Source organism: Rhipicephalus microplus, chromosome 7 (assembly GCF_043290135.1).
Source record: "Rhipicephalus microplus isolate Deutch F79 chromosome 7, USDA_Rmic, whole genome shotgun sequence".
Classification (NCBI taxonomy): Eukaryota; Metazoa; Arthropoda; class Arachnida; order Ixodida; family Ixodidae; genus Rhipicephalus; species Rhipicephalus microplus.
Window position 1 is genome coordinate 35,413,924 of NC_134706.1, and position 9,760 is coordinate 35,423,683.

General features: G+C 50.2%; 1 long non-coding RNA gene across 1 annotated transcript; it reads left to right on the top strand.

Moving 5' to 3' along the window:
* Positions 1–2,152: 2,152 nt before the first annotated feature.
* On the top strand, positions 2,153–3,723 carry LOC119182773 (uncharacterized). The gene is made up of 2 exons (XR_005111295.2): positions 2,153–2,286; positions 3,323–3,723. It is a non-coding gene; the product is annotated as an uncharacterized LOC119182773 (long non-coding RNA).
* Positions 3,724–9,760: the final 6,037 nt, after the last annotated feature.

The window sequence follows — 9,760 nt, forward strand, 5'->3', positions numbered from 1 at the left end:
GGTATAGTTCTTCTCGGTCGAAGTTAGAACTTTACCGGCATGTTCAACTACTCTATCTTGTGAAGAGGTGTCACGTTGGAACAAAACAGCACCTATACCACGGCCGCTAGCGTCCGTATGTAGGATGGTCGGTGCGGCCTCATCAAAGTAGCGGAGTAGAGGTTCTGACGTGAGGGCACACTTTAAAAGGTCGAATGCTATTTGACATTCTTCTGACCAAAGAAAGGGCACGTTGGAAGCAAGAATCTGGTGCAGTGGAGCCGCTATTGATGCGAAGTTGTGTATAAAACGGCCAAAATAGGAGGCGAGACCAAGAAAACTTCGCAACTCCATCGGCCTTTCGGGGCGCAGAAAGCGAAGCACCGCCGCTATTTTGTCCGGATCCGGCCAAATTCCGTCTTAGGTCACGACGTGGCCCACGACCTTCATAGCTTTTGTGGCGAAACGGCATTTTGTGTTGAGTTGGAGACAAGCGGCGGCAAGACACGTCAGAATGTCATCCAAACGTTGTAGGTGCTGAGGAAACGTTGACGAAAAAATGACGATGTCGTCCAAGTAGGAGAGACAGGTTTTCCATTTGAGGCCGCGCAGCACGGTATCAATCATGCGCTCAAATGTAGTGGGCGTGTTGCACAGCCCGAAATGCATAACGTTGAATTCGTATAGCTCGTCGAGGGTTGCGAATGCCGTTTTCTTTTTATCCTCTTCGTGCATAGGAATTTGCCAGTATCCGGAACACAGTTCAAGGCTGGAAAAGTATTTCGCGCCTTGTAGAGCATCAAGGCCTCGTCAATGCGAGGCATTTGGTACAGATCCTTGCGAGTGATTTTGTTGAGCGCCATTTAATCGACGCAAAAGTGCACGGAGCCATCCTTCTTAAGAACCAGAACCAAAGGCGACGACCAAGGGCTAAATTAGGGGCGAATTACCTCTCGTTTGAGCATGTCAGCTACGTTTTCTTCAGTAATTTTTCTCTCAGCAGGAGACACGCGGTAGTGCCGGTGGCGTACAACAGATGTTCCGACTGTGTGGATTCTATGCATTGTAGTTGTAGTGCGGCCCAGCGTCGAGGAGTAAACATCAAAGGAACTTGCGTGTTTCTTTATGAAAGCAAGTAGCTGTTGCGTCTGTGAAGGTGTCAAGTCGTCGCTAATGGCTGCACTAAACGCGGAAGAAGCAGGCTCACCACTGGGGCTGTTGTTGGAGGATACGGCATGAAGTGGCACGATGCACGCAGGCTAGGGATCTGTCACGCAGGCCATCGTGGTGTTCTGAGGAAGTACAATTTTTTTGGATGTTGTATGCACGGCGGTGACAAGTGCGGAACCATTGAGAAACCGAACTACACCGGAAGCGAGAATGATGCCTTTACCGACACAAATGATGGTGAGACGAAGACGTCGCCATGGTCGATGTCTTTTCGAGGTAATAGTTAATTTTTGCTCTTGACCTGGCGGTAATTCGGTATTTTCCACAGCTGTCAAACGAAGTGGCCTCTGGGGGTCGTCGTTGAGCGTGCAGTCCGTGTCGGTGAGGTGGACGACGCGCTGACCACAGCAAATAGCCGCGGAAGCAGAAGAAAGGAAATCCCACCCTAAAAGTATTTAATGAGAGCTGTCAGTCAGGACGACGAACTGAATGTGGTGTCGGATACCATCAATAAAAACACGGGCTGTACAGAAAGCGGAAGGGCGAATGGTAAACCCCTGGGCAGCAACCAACGTGGGTCCATCATATATTATATATATATATATATATATATATATATATATATATATATATATATATAGAGAGAGAGAGAGAGAGAGAGAGAATAAAAACGGAGCTTTGTCTCTAGGACAAAGCGACCTTTTTGTTTGCACAATATTTCGCTTACAAAGCGATCTTCAAGCGGCAAGAGCAGTGACTTTGGTATTTTAAAATGATGATTTATTGTTGCAAAAGATAATGCTTTTATTTTTATTGTCCCATTCATATAGGCACCTTATACGGCCTCCATACTTGGACGATGCTTATTGTTCTTACGCGCGAAACTCACCTCTACCACAATACCATGCACACATGCTGCAAGCAAAGGTCTCTAGCTGGTCTGTTACAACAATGTGATCATTTTTCTTTTCCCGAACAATCGAACAGCAAGTTTTCTGAACAAGATGGTGCAAACCTGCGAAAACGATATTTATCGTTACCGAAGTTCACACATGTCACGTCGTGGTCATAAAGAACAGATATTACTGCTTTTCGCTGTGGTTGCCTTCGTTGTATTTGGAACGACCTCCGCGCGGCGTAAGTAGCCCACGTAGTTCAGATACTTACTTACCACAGCAAGAAGTGCGTGTTTACAGAGGGGTTCACAGTTAAAGGGAACACTTTCGTGCGCAGCATGTCTGGATTTCACTATGTGGCAAAAGTATAGAGCTCAGATTTGCATAAGAATACTGCTGGGTGACTGTTCTAAGCTGGTGCCGAGCGCCAAAGATATTCATGCGTTTACTTGCAGTCATGAGACCCGCAATATGATAGGTTCTCATCAGATTGTCCCCTTTAAAGCGGGCGGTACTATACATTGCTCTACCAACAATTTTTGTAGTGCAACACAAGAATCAAGTAATTTAAATGTAATTTAATAAGCGGTGCGTGTCTCTCATAATCATATCGTGGTTTTGGGACGTAAAACAACAGATAGTATTATTGTTATCAATTACTGACGTCTTCAAGGGATCACTCCAGCCTAGTGCGTTCACTCGTTTAATAAGCACTGTGCGCCTAGGCGAACTTTTTAAGCGAAGGCTCTATGAGTTACATATTTCCCTGGCAAAATGCGTCCACAACGCAACCGCCACTACATTGTGTGCGCGTTTATTCAAATTGGCTCTCGCAAATGGGCCGGTCACATGTGCACTTCTGCGGCATATGTTAACACGTTAGACACGCGCAATTCGGGAAGTCACAATAACTTTAAAATCGTCAAACACGTACTATATTAATTTGTTACTTCAGCTGTGATAGTCTTGGTCAAGATGCAATGATATTTTAGTGTTTTTCTATTGAGTAACTTCGAGGAATGTTTTTTTAGTTGGGTACAACTCGTCCAACTGCACGAACCCTTTGGTGCACCGTAAGTGTTATCGTGGTATAAGCCACGACCCCACCCTCTAGATTATTCGCCAACAACTTTGCGCAATATTAAACGTAGGTTTCTTTAAAATAACACGCTTTTTTTAGATGTAAAATCATTGAGATTTTTCTCGTTGTTCAAGATAACGAACTGCGAATATTCCCATTAACCTCCCGCACTTCATTCTTGTTTCTTTTTGTGCAGCACACGCTTATGGTTGTGGGCCGAACCAGGAAGCAAGGTGTAGTGGCAAATGCAATACCTGCGAAGCTTACTGCGGCAGTGACGGTATGAACGCCAATCAACAGAGGCCGTCACGGTGCCGTCTTCGTTCAGGTGTGATATGTGTCTGCACCATCGGCTTCTACCGAAAAAAACCTGGTGGTTGTCATCCGTGCGTCCGCATCGACATGTGCAATTAGCGCACTCCACCTGTAACAAAATCCTGCCCCCATGATCTTATCGCAACTTTGGTTATTTGGTCTTCGTAACATTCCTTGGAAGTCGCAAGGTGGTAATTGCGCGCTGCTTCGCAACGACCAAGCTGTCGCAATTTTATCGTACCAACACACAGCAGTGCAATAAATATACCAACTATTTTTCAAGCATTTTGGTATTTATTTAGTGTTGTAGTCATTAGGATAAGCGTCTTCACACCATTTAGTATCTTCTCTCCACTGTTGTTCCTACTGAAAAAGGGTTTATTGGCGACTGTTGCGACGGTGGTCCAACAATGAAACACGATAGGGCAAGAGCAACGGTCAAGCAGATGCCGGCGATGATCAGCACGAGCCGAGCCAGAGAAGCCCAGCACCCAGTACCCAAGCGGTGGCGATGTTGCTTACCAACGATGCGTTTTCTTCTTCACAATTTGCCCCCGCCAAAAAAGAGCCATCCTGGCGACTTAAGAGTCTGGAGGCAGAGGGCTATGATGTAGCTTAAGGCGGGCGACGTGGACGATGTCACGTCCACGCCGGCGCATGTCGTCAGACGGGGAAAGTGGCTCGATGAGAATATTCACCGGCGAGGTTTGCTCCAAAACCCGGTATGGGCCCTCGTACTTTGGAACGAGTTTTGAGGAAATGCCGGGGGTTTGGTAAGGAACAGCCAGCCATACAAGTGATCCCGGGGAATAGCTGGGGCTTTGTGAAGAGTCGGCGTTGTTTTCTTTCTGGCGCTGTTGTTCTTGTGACGTAAAGGTGCGTGCGAGTTCACGGCACTCTTCCGCATTTCGGGCAGCTTCGGACACAGATGGGCATTCGGATGCGTCAGGACGGTATGGAAGGAGACTGTCGATGGTGTGGGATGGTTCGCGTCCATAAAGAAGAAAGAAAGGTGAAAATCCAGTGGTAGACTGTGCCGCGGTGTTATATGCGAACGTGATGAATGGAAGAATGCGATCTCAGTTAGTACGATCGGATGTCACATACATGGCGAGCATATCGCCAAGGGTGCGGTTAAATCTTTCCGTGAGTCCATTAGTCTGCGGGTGTTATGCCGTGGTCTTTCGATGAACAACATGGCATTCAAAAAGCAGAGACGTGACGACTTCTGATAGGAAGGCTCGACCTTGGTCGCTTAGTAGTTCTCGAGGTGCACCATGTCGTAGTACGAAGCGATGAAGGATGAAGGATGCTACGTCCCGCGCAGTGGCACTTGGAAGTGCGGCGGTCTCAGCGTAGCGTGTTAAATGGTCCACAGCGACTATGATCCACTGATTTTCATCTGATGTTGTCAGTAGAGGGCCATAGAGATCAATTCCAATCCGATCGAAAGGTTTGGCAGGGCACGGAAGCGGTTGAAGCGCACCGGACGAGTGGAAAGGCGGTGATTTGCGGCGTTGACAGTCAGGGCAGGCCATAACAAATTTTCGAACGAAATTATACATTCCGCGTCAGTAAAAGCGATGGCGAATGCGTTCGTAAGTTTTGAAAACTCCGGCATGACCACATTGAGGATCGTCGTGAAAGGAGGCGCAGATTTGTGATCGCAAGCTGCGCGGGACAACCAAGAGCCACTTACGACCTTCGGGGGCGTAGTTGCGTCGGTGTAGCAGCCGATCACGAATGGCGAAATGAGCAGCTTGACGTCGGAGAGATCGTGGTACCGCAGTGGTTGACGATCCAGAGAGACAGTTTAAAAGGGAAGTGAACCGCGGGTCCTTGTTTTGTTCACTGGTAAAGGAGTCGAGGTCGAGAGATGTGATGGAGTTGGTACCAGTGGTTCCGCAGGCCGAGTCGGGAGGTAAAGGCGAACGCGACAGGGCGTCGGCGTCAGAATGCTTGCGTCCACTGCGATAGATGACACGAATGTCATAGTCCTGTATTTGCAGTGCCCACCGAGCTAGGCGGCCAGAAGGATCTTTCAATGTGGCGAGCCAACAAAGTGCATGGTGGTCCGTTACCAGGTCGAATGGGCGACCGTACAAATAAGGGCGGAACTTTCGAAGCGCCCAAACAAGCGCCAAGCACTCTTTTTCGGTGACGCTGTAATTGGCCTCAGCTTTAGTAAGTGTGCGACTCGCATGGGCGACGACGTATTCGGAGTAGCCCGGCTTGCGTTGGGCGAGGACGGCGCCTAGACCAACCCCACTAGCGTCTGTGTGAACTTCCGTTGCAGCTGTTGGGTCGAAATGCCGAAGAATTGGAGGAGATGTTAGCAGACTACGCAGCGTGGCAAACGCAACGTCGCAGTCAGAAGACCAGGATGAAAGGTCTGCATCACAGTGTAGGAGGTTGGTCAGTGGTGACATGATCGACGCAAAATTTCGCACGAAGCGCCGGAAGTAAGAGCATAGTCCGACAAAACTGCGTAATTCTTTCAGTGTAGTAGGTTTCGGGAACTCAGCGACTGCTCGCAGTTTTGCAGGGTCGGGTCGAACACCATGCTTGTACACGATGTGCCCTAAGATGGACAGCTCTCGCGCGGCGAAGCAGCACTTTTTAAGGTTCAGTTGGAGCCCAGCGTTGGTTAAACACGTCAGAACCAGTTGGAGCCGAAGCAGATGTGTAGGAAAATCGGGAGAGAAAACGACAATGTCGTCGAGGTAGCATAGACACACAGACCACTTCAGTCCACGCAGTGTGTTGTCCATGAGTCTTTCAAACGTGGCAGAAGCATTACAAAGCCCAAATGGCATTACGTTGAATTCGTACAGGCCATCTGGTGTAATGAACGCAGTTTTCTGGCGATCAGCTTCTGCCATAGGAACCTGCCAGTATCCAGATCGTAAGTCTAAGGAGGAGAAGAATTCGGCTCCTTGGAGGCTGTCAAGGGCGTCGTCGATCCGCGGTAATGGATAGACGTCTTTCCGCGTCACCTTGTTTAGTCGTCGGTAGTCGACGCAAAATCGAATCGATCCATCCTTCTTTCGAACTAGAACGACAGGAGATGCCCAAGGACTGTGCGATGGTTGAATAACGCGACGGCGTAGCATCTCTTCGACCTGGTCGTTGATGACGTGACGTTCTGCAGCCGAGACACGGTACGGTCTTTGACGCAATGGCTGGTGCGAACCGGTGTCAATGTAGTGGTGCACTGCGGAAGTCCGACCCAACTGCGGCTGAGAAACGTCGAATGAATTCGCGAAGTGCTGGAGGAGATTAAGAAGCTCGGTGCGTTCATGGGCACTTAAGGTGTCGGCGATGGAACTCGAGAAGGTGTCACTCGATGAGCATTCCAGTGGGGAAAGGGCATGAAGCTCGGTCGAGGCGCTACTGCACGATTCGTCTGGCATGTTAAGGAATAAAGAGGAATCGAGGTACTCCACTCGACCGAGACATTCGCCGGCAAGTAGCGTAAGCGGTGCAGAAAGGGGGTTGTGGACGAAAATATTGCTTCGGCCCGCAGTGACGTCGAGTGTAGCGAAAGGCAAGTAAACGGCTCTGCGGCTCATGAAAATGTCGGAAGGTGTAAAAATTACTGTAGCGTCATTATGGTCATCGCAGCAGACAGGGACAACGGCAAGAGAGGCTGGCGGAATTTCAGTATCTTCACGTACGACGAGTTTTGGGGACCGCTCAAGAGTTTCGTGCAAAGGTTCGTCAGACAGGTGCGAAAATTGAACTTCAGCACGTGCGCAGTCGATGACGGCATGATGATGTGACAGGAAGTCCCACCCCAGGATAACGTCATGCGAGCAGACCGAAAGGACGATGAACTCGACAACGTACATAGAGCCTTGGATGAAAATGCGGGCTGTACAGGTGCCGAGAGGTCGAACTGGTTGTGCGCTAGCCGTACGAAGCGATAGTCCAGAGAGCGGCGTGGTCACTTTGCGTAGGGAGCGGCAGAGCTGGGCGGCTATAACAGAAACGGCAGCACCTGTGTCGATGAGGGCAAGGGTAGAAACACCATCGACAGATATGGCGACGACGTTAGCAGGTGAAGTGCGAGGACTTGGGCATTTCGATGACGGCGCAGTTCTTGCCTCTGGAACTGCGGCGTTCAGTTTTCCCGGTTGGAGGAAGCGGGTCGGGGACGCATTGGGGAGAGAGATCGCCTGCGAGGAGACGGCGAGCGAGGAGAGTGAGTCGGAGCTGGGGGTGGGGGTGACTGAGACTCGGGAAGATTAGTGTAGCCATACTGCGGTGAAGGATAGGGAGCAGGTAGGTGCGTGGGCTGCGGGTCTTACGGTAACGGCCAAGTAGCGTTGCGTTGCGATTGGAAGCGACGACGACAATATCGTGCCACGTGTCCTGGAGCACCGCAGGCGTAGCAGATCGGTCGATTGTCAGCAGTGCGCAGGGAACTGCTGACTCGCGGTGCGGCCCAAGGTGTCGTAAGAGGGGTAGAGTGGGGAGCAACTGCAGGCATGGGTGGCAAAAGCTGCTGGCGGGGTCTGCTGCGTACCACCTGGGCATAAGTAAGAGGTGCGGCCACGGGCTGCATAGCTGGCGCGTGGGGAACAGGCATGGCCACAGGCTGCTGGTGGGTTGCGACGGGAACAGCCTGAGCTACCTCTTCGGCAATAACGTCGCGGAGTGGTGAGGGCAGACGAAAGGACGGCGGCTGCTGTGTGAAGGGAATCAACGACAGCTGCCGAGCTACTTCTTCACGCACAAAGTCTTTGATCTCTTGCAGGGTTGTTGAGTAATCAGGAACAGAATGAAGACTAGATAGTGAGTCAGCGTGTGAGGAAAATGGCCGAGTCAGGGCGCGCTGCTTCCTCAACTCGTCGAAACTTTGACATAAGGTCACAAGTTCCGCAACGGTGGCAGGATTGCGCGCCAGGAGCATCTTAAATGCGCCGTCATTTATTCCTTTGAGGATGTGTTGAATCTTCTCCGACTCGGGAATGGCGTTGTTCACACGGTTGCAAAGACCAATAATGTCTTCGATGTAACTGGTGAACGATTCAGATGGCTTCTGTGCGCGAGTCCTCAAGCGTTGTTCGGCTCTGGACTTGCGGACATCGGGTCAGCCGAAAACAACAGCAAACGACGTTTTGAAGATGGACCACGTCGTAATGTCGTTTTTGTAGTTGTTATACCACATTTCGGCCACGTCAGTGAGGTAAAAGATGACGTTGGTCAGTTTGTCCGCGTCATCCCACTTGTTGTTTGCGCTCACCAGTTCGTAGTTAGCGAACCAGTCTTCCACGTCGGTCTCATCAGCTCCGCTAAAGACTTTGGGCTCTCGCAAACGAAGAACGCCGGGGTTGCTGGGAATGGAGTGGAAGAGCCAGGTTGCGCGTTGTTGGTAGCCATGATGGGAGGTATCATTCGGTTGCGCAGCTCCAGGTTTAGGCGACGGCGAATGGCAGCACCCAGGTTCAGGCGACGGGGAATGTCAGCACCCTCCACCAATTGAAAAAGGGTTTATTGGCGACTGTTGCGACGGTGGTCCAACGATGAAACACGATCGGGCAAGAGCAACGGTCAAGCAGATGCCGGCGATGATCAGCACGAGCCGAGCCAGAGAAGTCCAGCACCCAGTACCCAAGCGGTGGCGATGTTGCTTACCAACGATGCGTTTTCTTCTTCACACTACTTAGATACTGAAATACGGTGGGGGCTTTTTTTAATATCGTCTACTCCAGCTATTTTAGGAAGAAACCTCCTTAGGCCGTGGGTCACGGAAAAAGAAGTATTTGCTCCGTACCATGGGTCGTTCTCACCACTGTAGTAGTAGTAGTAGTAGTAGTAGTAGTAGTAGTAGTAGTAGTAGCTTGTTGCCATCACTAGTTTATGAGTTGGTCAATAGATGTTGTGTGTATATGTCCTTGGTAAGAATGTAACTAGATGAAGTTAGTGGTTTTCGATACAGTACGGAGTGAATGATGATGAGTTGGTGAAGCGTCCATCCATCGGTTCATGCGTCTGTCCGATCACCCGTCCGTCAATACGTTCGTCCATCTGTTTGTGCTTCCATAGGTACGTCCGTTCATCTGTCCGCCGTCCTTGCTTCCGCCCATGCTTCCGTGCTTATGTTGGTCAATCCGTCAATGTGTTCGTTCATCCATCCGTCCGTCCGTGCGTCCGTTCACCCATCCATGCTTTCATGAGACCATTCGTTCATGAGAACGTGCTTCGGTCTGTCCGGCTACGACGAATGTACGGGCGTATGGACGGACTGATGGAAGCACGGACAGACAGACGGACGCTTCACCCCACTCTTCATCATTCCCTGCGTAGATATGCT